The sequence below is a fragment of the Cebus imitator genome, unplaced genomic scaffold (assembly GCF_001604975.1).
Source record: "Cebus imitator isolate Cc_AM_T3 unplaced genomic scaffold, Cebus_imitator-1.0 Scaffold257, whole genome shotgun sequence".
Lineage (NCBI taxonomy): Eukaryota > Metazoa > Chordata > Mammalia > Primates > Cebidae > Cebus > Cebus imitator.
In genome coordinates this window covers 1,141,756-1,153,741 of record NW_016107572.1, presented here as the reverse complement: position 1 = coordinate 1,153,741, position 11,986 = coordinate 1,141,756, and the positions used below count along the sequence as shown (strand labels likewise).

Sequence of the window (11,986 nt, the reverse complement as noted above, 5' to 3'; positions counted from 1 at the left end):
GAACCCAGGAGGCGGAGGTTGCGGTGAGCCGAGATCGCGCCATTGCACTCCAGCCTGGGTAACAAGAGCGAAACTCCGTCCCCCCCCCAAAAAAAACAAAAAACGAAAAACAAAAAAAAAACACAGCATGTGAAAATGATTACCAAGGAGGAAGTTAAAGGTGAGGAAGTCACTAGTGACCATTTGTGGAACTGTGTAGAGACATGGCTGAAAGACTGAAGAAAAACAGCCTTGTCATGGCCAGAAATCCTTACACCTATTTGAAAAGCAGGGAATTTCCAAGTTGCTCTTGCGTTGACTTCGTGGTATCCACGCACGCTCACCTTGCTAAGCCTGAAGCCTCAGTATTCTGTCTTGCCCATACCCATCCAAGTTGACCAGCTACTCCCTCTGCACCCACCCTTGGAAAATGCCACTGTATAGAAGTCATCTGGCACCGTGGAAGGACAGCCAGAAATCTTATTATCGTTCACTGCAGTTTATTTCTGGGGTCTATTTAACTGTTTCTCTGACCTGCTCCACCCATCCTCAGACTTGTAGGCAATGAGTTGCCTTCCTTGCTCAACCACATTTTACCTGAAGGGTAAACGCAGATGCAGCTGAGGACAAGGTAATGCCTAAGGGTGCTTCCTGAGGCATAAAAGGGGAAGGAAAAAGTAAATGATGTAAGAAAAGAAAAAATGAATTGGGACAGAAGAAAAGTAGACAAGAAGAGAGGGGAAGATAAAGAAAATGATGTACAAGGTTAGTGTCCCCCCACCTTCTTGGAGCCATCGGGGCACCCATGCCACTGGCTGCCTGATTTTAGCCTGTGATGTGGAGAGGACACAGGTGCAGAGGGGAGTTAGGTTTTAAGTATCAGGCATTCAAGAAATACCTCACTGCTGGGTTAAGTGACACAGTTTGTATGTCGTTTTTGCTGTTCTTGCCTGCGGGTGGTTTTCCTGGGTTACATCTTAATGTCTTTAACATGAAGAATAGTGTAAATGCCCAATTTCCATGCAGCCATTCTGCAAATGGATGTTGAACTCGAAAAGATATTTGTGTGATCTACTTCCCAAGCTGTAGAAGAAGTCAGAGCAAAATCATTCTTTGTTTATCTGGGAAAATAAAAAAGATCTATTTTACTCTATAGGTTCAGAGGGCAAAGTCCTTTGAAAGTGCGTGAAGGGATGTCACACACAAGTCATGTTTTCTGTGTGTAGTTTTTTTAACCCATTCTGCGACTTTGTGTGACAGTGTGCGGACAGGGAACGGGGATCAGGCTCAAGGTCTCTACCTCCCCAATGCCCAGGAACGAACACTGGCAGCCTTTCCATAAGATCTGTGAGCAACCTGGCCCGGCGCAGTGGCTCAAGCCTGTAATCCCAGCACTTTGGGAGGCCGAGGCGGGTGGATCACAAGGTCAAGAGATCGAGACCATCCTGGTCAACATGGTGAAACCCCGTCTCTACTAAAAATACAAAAAATTAGCTGGGCATGGTGGTGCATGCCTGTAATCCCAGCTACTCAGGAGGCTGAAGCAGAATTGCTTGAACTCGGGAGGTGGAGGTTGCAGTGAGCCGAGATCGCACCCCTGCACTCCAACCTGGGCAACGAGAGAGAAACTCCACCTCAAAAAAAAAAAAGTTAATCTCGAATGTGCAATATGAGTGACATTTCCAAAAATTCAAAATAATGTGGTCTTGTGTTAGTTTTCTGAGAGAGAAATAATCAGCAGCATTTCTTAATTTTTCTTGTCAAAGCTTTTGGCTGTTCCTTCCCAGGACACAATACGTGAAGAATTCATAGACTTGGCCCTGGCCGGTCAAAAACACAGCATGAGGGCCGGGCGCAGTGGCTCAAGCCTGTAATCCCAGCACTTTGGGAGGCCGAGGCGGGTGGATCACGAGGTCAAGAGATCGAGACCATCCTGGTCAACACGGTGAAACCCCATCTCTACTAAAAAAAAAAAATACAAAAAAATCAGCTGAGCATGGTGGTGCGTGCATGTAATCCCAGCTACTCAGGAGGCTGAGGCAGGAGAATTGCCTGAACCCAGGAGGCGGAGGTTGCGGTGAGCCGAGATCGCGCCATTGCACTCCAGCCTGGGTAACATGAGTGAAACTCGGTCTCAAAAAAAAAAAAAAAAAAAAAAAAGATCTGTGAACAATCTATGTGCCCTGCTGAGGAAGTGTAAGTATTGGAATAAGCAGGGACCCTAATTATTCTCAGCAAACAAGCGTGTGACTACTTCTAGGCAGACAAGCTGACAAAATCGCATTTACTAATTATTCAGTAGGAACTGGTGCTGAGCACTGGGAGGTTAGAAGAGGTAAGTTATGCAGGTACTCACAAGCTGGGGAGGCACACACTGCTACTGCATACCTGACTGCCTCATTCTGTGCCCTTCCAATTATATAGAGCCCAGTTTTGCAAAATGAGGCTTAAGTCTCTGCAACCAACAGCAAGACCCTGCTCCTGCTCTGATGGGACCGTATTATTTTGTATTCAGTTTCCCATGATGGCCTCCTCTAACAACAACAAAAAAATAACAAATGTACATATCTTTGGGTGAACTTATGAAAAACCACTCTCTTCAGTAAAAAATAATACAAGTCCTTTAAAACCTGTTGGAAAATGGTACATTATGACTAATGGATGTTTCCTCTACAGAAAACATGTTATATGAGAGCGATGTTCTTTTATTCCTACTCTCTCACCAAACAACCATGCACTGTGCTCACATCACAGGACTATCCTAATACAAGTCCTTCGAGACTTGTTGGAAAATGGCATAGAGGTGAGCATACTGATAATGGTAATTATCAATTATAAAGTGATTTGTATGTCCTGCTCTTTCAGGTAAAACATGCTATAAACAGGGCATTTAGACATGTGATAGTCAATTCATAGGAGGTGGTTGTGTTGTAGACTTTAAAAACCACACTACTGAACATTGATGATAAGTCAGTTACATCCGTGCTCCCAAAATGAAAGAGCCCAGGACCAGAAAAATGTGTATGGAAGTTCTTTGTAAAATAAAGCACTTTATTAAAAAGTACAATTACAGCCAGGCGCGGTGGCTCACGCCTATAATCCCAGCACTTTGGGAGGCCAAGGTGGGTAGATCACCCTGAGGTCAGGGGTTCGAGGCCAGCCTAGCCAACATGGTGAAGTCCCATCTCTACTAAAAATACAAAAATTAACTGGGCGTGGTGGTGCACACCTGTAATCCCAAGTACTTGGGAGGCTGAGGCAGGCAAATTGCTTGAACCCAGGAGGCGGAGGTTGCCGTGAGCCAAGATCGTGCCACTGTGCTTCAGCCTGGGCGACAGAGTGAGACTCTGTCTCAAACAAACAAAAAAGGTACAATTACAAAGTAATTTACTATTTACAAGGAACTTTCATATACATTTTTTTTTTTTTTAGACAGAGTCTTGCTCCGTCATCAGGCGCCAGGCTGAAGTGCAGTGGCACGATCTCAGCTCACTGCAACCTCCACCTCCTGGGTTCAAGCAATTCTCCTGCCTCAGCCTCCCGAGTAGCTGGGACTACAGGCGTGCACCACCATGCCCAGCTAATTTTTGTATTTTTAGTATTTTGGTGAAACATGGGGTTTCACCATGTTGGCCAGGATGGTCTCAATCTCTTAACCTCATAATCCGCCCACCTTGGCCTCCCAAAATGCTGGGATTACAGGCGTGAGCCACCGTACCTGGCCATATACATTTTTTGTTTTAATAATAGCATATCCAGCCAGGTGTGGTGGCTCCATGCTTGTAATCCCAGCACTTTGGGAGGCCAAGGTGGGTGAATCACTTGAGTTCAAAAGTTACTTGAGCTTAAAAATTCAAGACCAGCGTGGGCAACATAGTGAAACCCTGTCTCTAAAAATATACAAAAATTAGCCAGGTATAGTGGCACACGTCTGTAGTTCCAGCAACTTGGGAGGCTGTGGTGGGTGGCCTGCTTGAGNTACAAAAATTAGCCAGGTATAGTGGCACACGTCTGTAGTTCCAGCAACTTGGGAGGCTGTGGTGGGTGGCCTGCTTGAGCCCAGGATGCAGAGGTTGCAGCAAGCCAAAATTGAGTGCCACTGGACTCCAGCCTGGCCAACAGAGCCAGATCCTGTCTCAAATAATAATAATAATAATAATAATAATAATAATAATATTAGTAGCATTATCATACTAGCTATGTGACCTGAGTCAAGTCCGTAAATGTCCCTTGGTCTTACCATCTGCACAATGGTAATACTACTGTCTGTTGCACAAGTATCAGGTAACATTAAATGAGAGCCAAGTGCAGTGGCTCATGCCTGTAATCCCAGGACTTTGGGAGGCTGAGGTGAGTGAATCACTTGAGGTCAGGGGTTCAAGACCAGCCTGGCCAACGTGGTGAAACCCCATCTCTACCAAAAATCAAAAATTAGCTGGGCGTGGTGGCAGGTACCTGTAATCCCAGCTACTCAGGAGGCTGAGGCAGGAGAATTGCTTGGCCTCATGAGACAGAGGTTACAGTGAGCTGAGATCATGCCACTGCATTCCGGCTTGGGCAACAGAGCAAGACTCCATCTCAAAAAGAAAAAAAAGGCCAGGTGCGATGGCTCATGCCTGTAATCCCAGCACTTTGGGAGGCCAGGGCGGGTGGATCACGAGGTCAGGGGTTTGAGACCATCCTGACCAACATGGTGAAACCTCGTCTCTACTAAAAAACACAAAAATTAGCTGGACATGGTGGTGCATGCCTGTAATCCCAGCTACTCAGGAGGCTGAGGCAGGAGAATCAATCGAACCTGGGAGGCAGAGGTTGCAGTGAGCCAAGATTGAGCCACTGCACTCCAGCTTGGGTGACAAAGCACGACTCCGTCTCAAAAAAACAAAATTAAATGAGATAACACATGTAAAACACTTCTCTTTTTTTTGATAGAGACAGAGTCTCAGTGTGTTTCCCAGTGAACTCCTGCCCTCAAGCGATCCTTCTGCCTCAGACTCTAAAAGTGCTGGGATTACAGGCGTGAGCCACTGCACCTAGCTGTAACACACTTAGTAATGGCCTGAGTCATAGCTCAATAAATAGTAGCCATTATTATCATCATCTGTATTATTCAAATTCTACAGTAAAGGGAAAAATGCAAGTGTTTTCTGCTGACCTGGAATGTTCTGTAAGCCCTCAGCTGTTTATGTAACCCTGGGCCTTGGGGTAGATTCCCTCCTGAGGTTTTTATTCCCCTCATTTTTTGTTTCTTTCTCCTGTCTCTCTCATTCCACTCATCTCCCCACCCCACAAACTGATTCAATTGCCTTGGTTAATTTTACTGGTGCTAACAAATTATTCGATGAAAAGGAGTGGTTAGTTAAAAATTGCGTTGACTTGGGAGGCTGAGGTGAGAGGAACACTTGAACCTAGGAGTTCAAGGTTGCAATGAACTATGATGTGCACTGCACTCCAGCCTGAGCGAGAGCTAGTATCTTAAGAAAACAATCCATGGCCGGGCGTGGTGGCTCACGCCTGTAATCCAAGCACTTTGGAGGCTAAGGCGGGTGGATCACCTGAGGTCGGGAGTTCAAGACCAGCCTGACCAACATGGTGAAACCCCATCTTAAAAAAAAAAAAAGAAAAGAAAGAAAAAGAAAACAATCCAGGCTGGGCAACATGGCAAAACCCTGTCTCCACAAAAAGATATGAACTTTAGCCAGGTATGATGTGGTGTGTGCCTGTACTCCCAGCTACTTGGGAGACTGAGAGCTAAAGGATCTCTTGAGCCTTGGGGGCAGAAGCTACAGTGAGCCAAGATCGCTCCACTGCACTCCAGCCTGGGTGACAGAGTGAGACCCTGTCTCAAAAAATAAAAGATTTAGCAAAGTTTTACAAATCAGTTAACTTGACATCTCTATGGGTCATTATGACTGATGGACGTATCCTCTCCAGAGGACATGTCATATGGGAGCGATGGTCATTTACTCTCACTCTCTGACCAAATGACCATACACTATGCTCACATCACAGGACTGTCCTTAAGATCAACCAGAAAATGGCCTGAAAGCACCTAGCCCGAGAGCAGGTGCTTAGTTGGGCACCCAAGAAAAGTTACTTCTCTTCTCCTTTACCAAATCACCTTGAGCAGAGCAAGGAAAATGCTCATGTCTGTACCATTTTCCAACAGGTCTTAAAGGATTTGTATTACTTTTTACTGAAGAGAGAGTGGTTTTTCATAAATTGGCCCAAAGACGTGTAAATTCATTATTTTTGTGAGTGTGTCATTAGAGGGGGCCATTGTAGGAAACTGAATACAAAATAATTCAGTCCATCCTCATCAGAACAGGAACAAGGGCTTACTGTTGGCTGCAGAGGCTTAAGCCTCGGTTTGCAAAACCAGGCTACATGTAACTGGAGGGGCACAGAATGAGGCAGTCAGGTACACAGTGGCAGTGTGGGCCTGCTCTCACTGTTCAGATTCAGACACCTGGCGATGGCTCAGCTAGTTAAACATGGGTTTCTTGGGTGTGCCTCACAATTCTCATGTTCTCCCCATGGTTCCAGCAGATACCATAAAGGTTAATATGAACAGGAAGCTCATCAGGCGTGTGAACAAGCAGACCCAGTGTGAAGTTATGATCATCACTACTCTCTTACCAAATATCCCAGTGCCCCATGGAGGATATGTTTGCATGGAAACTATTAGTGCTCAGCTATGCTGAAACCAAGCTTCAGGGAGTTTAAACTGAGTCTACAGTTTGTAAACGTATACTCAATGAGTATAGCAAATTTACTTCTTTTTAAAAGTACCAACAACAACAAAAAAAACACTAAGGACAAAAACAGATCAGAATTGGCAGGGACTGGGGTGGTGGGAGGAGTTTACTACAAAGGGACATGGGAGAGTTTTAAAGTGAAGAACAGCTGTTCTATTATTTGTACCCTAAAAAGAGTAAATTTTAGGGAGTGTGAATTATACCTTAGTAGAAGTAACTAGTGCATTGGAGTTTTGAGGTGACTTTCAAGATATCCCTGTGAAGAACAATACACATCACTACAGTAAGTAGGCATGTTCCACTGCCCACCATGAACGGCCAGAGCACAAACAGGCACTGACTGAGAAGAGCTGATTCTTTCAGCGAATTGTGAGCAAAAGAAAGCTCAGATGAAAACAAAAAGAAAGATAATGGCTTTCTGAGTCTACAACAGACACACATGCAATATACATATATAAGCAAGACAGGCGGGAATAGCATAAATTCTCACCCAACACTATCAGCCACACCCAAGCCTTCTGTTTCAGGTCTGCTTGCAAAAAGATACAAAAAGCGATGCTTAACACCTGAAGAGATCTTAGAGGCCATGAATCAAACCTGCTGATTCCCACATTCTCTCCAAATTCACAAAGACGTAACACTTTCGTATCCACCTTCAGTGGAAGAAAAACCAGCTTTATCATTTCCTTGTGAACCTATGCAGGTTACATTTATTTCATTCTGGCGTCTTTTTGATGAGTAGGAGAACTGGCAATAGATGGCTTAATATGCCTTGAGATCAAATTCTGATTGGAAAATTTTCATTGAAAAGTTCGATTGGGGCCGGGCGCGGTGGCTCAAGCCTGTAATCCCAGCACTTTGGGAGGCCGAGGCGGGTGGATCACGAGGTCAAGAGATCGAGACCATCCTGGTCAACATGGTGAAACCCTGTCTCTACTAAAAACTATGAAAAATTAGCTGGGCATGGTGGCACGTGCCTGTAATCCCAGCTACTCAGGAGGCTGAGGCAGGAGAATTGCCTGAACCCAGGAGGCGGAGGTTGCGGTGAGCCGAGATCGCGCCATTGCACTCCAGCCTGGGTAACATGAGTGAAACTCCGTCTCAAAAAAAAAAAAAAAAAAAAGAAAAGTTCGATTGGAAAACAAACTTTAATGTTTCTTTTCTTTCTGTCATCCTTGTGCTCCCCAGATTAGCCACTTCGCATCCAGAGAAGTGAAAACAAAGGTAAGTACAGTTGCTATAGCTGTGTGACACCACATGACACTGAGGGGTGCTGGGGCGAGACCCATGATTCCCAACCCCAACTCCCAGGAGAAGGCAAAGGAGAGCCATATGGAAGTTGCTGCGGTAGACACTGAGCAGGATGCTCTGTTTCTCTTTCTCTCCCACAGAAAAATAGAGTTGCCAGGCACGGTGGCTTACGCCTATAAATTCCAGCGCTTTGGGAGGCCAAGGTGGGAAGATTGCTTGAACCCAGGAGTTCAAGACCAGCCTGGGCAACAGGACCCATCTCCACAAAAAAATAAAAAATTAGCCAGCATGGTTGCACGTGCCTGTGATCCCAGCTGCTCAGGAGGCTAAAGTGGGAAGATGGCTTGAGGCCACAAGGCCAAGGTTGCAGTGAGCTATGATCTTGCCACTGCACTGCAGCCTGGGCAACAGAGAGAGACTTCATCTCGAAAAATAAATAAATAAATAAATAATTTTTTTAAAGAAAAAAAAGTAGGGCTAAATAAATTTAGTAAAGAATATAGCTTAAAATTGGGGCGGCTTCAATAAAGTCTGAGATTACAGGCCTGTATTGGAAGAGGTAACAGTGATGTAGGAAAAAGGTTCTAGAATGTTAAAAATAATAAACAACTCTGCTCAGATAGCTTCCACCATCGGCTAGAGAAAAAAGGTTTGCTCCTCCCATTGCGCCCTCCCTTTAGATCAAGCTACACTTAAAAACCGACTTCAACATGACTAAATTCCTTTGGCACAAACTCCCTGAGTCTCTGAGACCTATTTTCCACAGAAACGCTAGTTGGGAGTTTCAGTCGGGATTAATTTAGATTTTTTTTAATACGTACATGTATCAGAATCATTCATCGAGGGGAGGTTCTTATATATCCATTCCCAGAATTCTCTTAAGACATCTGGTCTCATTAGAAGATCAAATAGATCCTCCAGATTCATTAGTTGTTTAACGAAGTGGGAATTATTTTCTCACTGCTCCTGTGTTTGTGAGATATTCAAGACACAGGTGAAAAAAAAAATCACTGAAAAAAAAAAGCCAAATCTTCTTGACTCACAAGGACAGCTCTTTCAGCAGAATGCAAAAGTCTTGAATTAGCTCTTAATTTCTAAAAACACAAGGAAATAGTCAAAAGCATAGGTCACTTAACAGATTTGGTTTAAAGATCAGAAAATTTTATAATTAGTGGCTCACCTATCACCCGATTACAGTCCTGTGCTCTCTTTTTTTTATGGACAGTTTCATGAATGTGTGTGTTATCTTTGTGCAGGGGCCTTGCTAATCTCTGTAGGTTTCCAATTTTACTGGATGTGCCGCCAAAGTGAGCACCCTGCATTCTCATTTGCTATCTCAACAAGCGCACAGAGCAAGAACCCCATGCTGGCCGTGCCCAGCCTCTAGCAGAGCACAGGATTCATCACCACTTTAGCCGCTGTAACTGCAGATCACAACCCACATGCCCTCTGACCCAGATTCTCCCGGAGAGTAAACTGTCCAGAGGGTAAGGCACTGGAGAATGCCTCAGAAACTCTTCCAAGGCCCAGAACTGCCGAATCCACTGTACTGAATGATACCCCAGTGGCCTGAAAGAATTACTGTAGCTTTTTAAAGTGACTCATTCACTCCCAGGGGGTCATCTGGACTCAGGGAAAATCTGTCTCACTGATTATTAGTGATTTGGTAATTGGATGGTAGTGATGGACTTCTGATAACCTAGAGATTTGCTTTAGCTTCACTGGCAAAGGACTGTATTTTTTGGAGTCAAAGGTCACACTGTCTCGTGTGTGTGTGTGTGTGTGTGTGTGTGTGTGTGTGTTTGTGTGTGTGTGTGTGTGTGTGTGAGCACACACATGCTGGGGGGCGGATGTGTACAAGAGGATGGCTTCTTTGAACCTGAATCTACCAGTCCCCGCTCTGCCATTCAGTTCCTGTATAACATTGGGCAGATTACATTCCCTTCTGCCTCAGTTTCTTCATCTGTAAAAAGAGGTGGAGTCAAATGATCCCTGTCATCCCTTCTGGCTCTGAAAAACCTTGTCATTTCTAGGCAGTGAGTATCTTTTGATGCATATCTGCTGTTGCAAAAGCTCACGTTTCAGAGTATTGATTTCATCTTTCTCAAGCCATTATTTTGGATGAAGACCAGAATTGTCCTTTACAAGTGTGTTAAAAAAAAACAAAGCAGCTCACTTATATGTGTCTTCTAGTCCTTTCTCTTTCATCCTCGAGCTCTGAACTTCCATGGTTTCTATGAGAGTTGGGGAGTTGCAATTTCTTCTTTTCCATTACAGTATTTTGAATGAAAACCAGAATATCTTTTTTTGTACCTTGTAGATGTATAGAAAAACAAAACAACTCACCAAATTTCTTGGCCCTTCTGTTCCCTTAACTAGTAAGCAAATAAAATCTGTATTCTCTTTTTTTTTTTTTTTCTACATGATAGAGAATGTAACTTGCCTGAGAGGGTGAGCAAGAGGTCATTTCAAAATTGCCTAATTAGGAGCAAATATGTGACTTTTTGTCTTTGGGTTTTAGAGGTATGAAAAATCTGTCCAATAAGTATATCACTTGATGGGTAATTTGCTGTGAAGTTACCAGGAAAAGAACAGTTACTTAATGAATGAACTAGGCATGATGGCTCCTGTCTGTAATCCCAGCACTTTGGGAGGTCACGGCAGGAGGACTGCTTGAGCCCAGGAGTTTGAGACTAGCCTGGACAACACAGTGAGACCCCTGTCTCTACAAAAATAATTAAAATCAAATTGAATAAAGGAGAGCATTTATCTTCCCAAATGATATTTTAAAATTACAGTCTTTAGAGAAAGATAGGGTGGGGACTCAGGCTGTAGGTTTCAAGGATGCCAGGAGGAAGAGAGCTTTTTTCAGAGTTAGTGTCCTTAGTGGTAGCAGGCAGGCAATGCCAATGGATGGCCGACAAACTTCCTCTAGAGCAGCAATGTTTCCTGAATTGCAGGTCATGTCTCATTAATGGGCCCTGAAATCAATTTAGTGAGTCACGAACAGAACTTTTTAAAAAAACATAAAATAAATTAGATTAAAGTAGGATAGAAAATATCAGAGTGCATAGCTTGTAAATTATGTACTATCTGGTCAAACTTCATTTATTCTTTTATTTTTTTAAAATAAAGATGGGGTTTCATCATGATGGCCAGGCTGGTCTTGAACTCCTGACCTCAGGTGATCCACCCACCTCGGCCACCCAAAGTGCTAGGATTACAGAAGTGAGCCACTCACCCGGCCCAAACTTCAGTTTAGTTTTGTGTATGTGTCTGTGTGTTTGTGCATGTGTGTGTGCATGCGCCCGTGTGATTTGTTCGATACACTATGTCTCACTGTAAAGTACCTTTCCTACTGCAGGTCATGGTTAGAAAATTTGAAAGCCACAGCCCTAGAGATGTCTCAAAGCTGGCTTTAAATGATTTCGTTTGCTTTCTGACAAAGTAAATTTATAAACGAAAGGAAAAGGAATTTTTCCGAATGTAAATAGTCACCTCACAGTCGCTACTGAAACTATCTTTTAAGTTTTTCTGAATCCTGCTCTTTGTTCACTAAAAAATACTTGAATCACTCCTGTTCAGTGTAAGCCAAGGAAAACTGTGAAGTGGATCAAAATCATCTTTCTCTTCTGGGAACATCTCCCACCCCTTGTAGATGACTCTCATGTTTGCCCATTTTCCCTTTTCCTTTTTCGTATTCTCATCAAAGACTGATAAACGCATTAAACAACAGCATAAATGACTGCCAATGCTTTACTATGCCCCATTCTTAAAGATATTTATGTTTTAGCCAGATATTTAACCTCATGCTAATATAAAGAAGCTCACCGCAAAATTTATCTGCAGAGGAAGGAAAAGAGAGGAACAGTGGAAGAAGCAAATTTTCCCAGCACTTCTTAATGCCTTACCTGCCGCTAGCTGCATTCACTTCATAATGTTTCCTTGTTTACATGAAAATAATATGTGCCGGGCGCGGTGGCTCAAGCCTGTAATCC

General features: G+C 43.8%; 1 protein-coding gene and 1 non-coding gene across 3 annotated transcripts in view; both read right to left on the bottom strand.

Annotated features, from left to right (window-relative positions):
• Positions 1-11,986, bottom strand: part of NR5A2 (nuclear receptor subfamily 5 group A member 2) — a 157,327-nt gene that overhangs the window by 121,166 nt on the left and 24,175 nt on the right. The gene's annotated exons all lie outside the window — the stretch shown is intronic.
• On the bottom strand, positions 9,200-9,303 carry LOC119467065. The gene has a single exon (XR_005195591.1). It is a non-coding gene; the product is annotated as a U6 spliceosomal RNA (small nuclear RNA).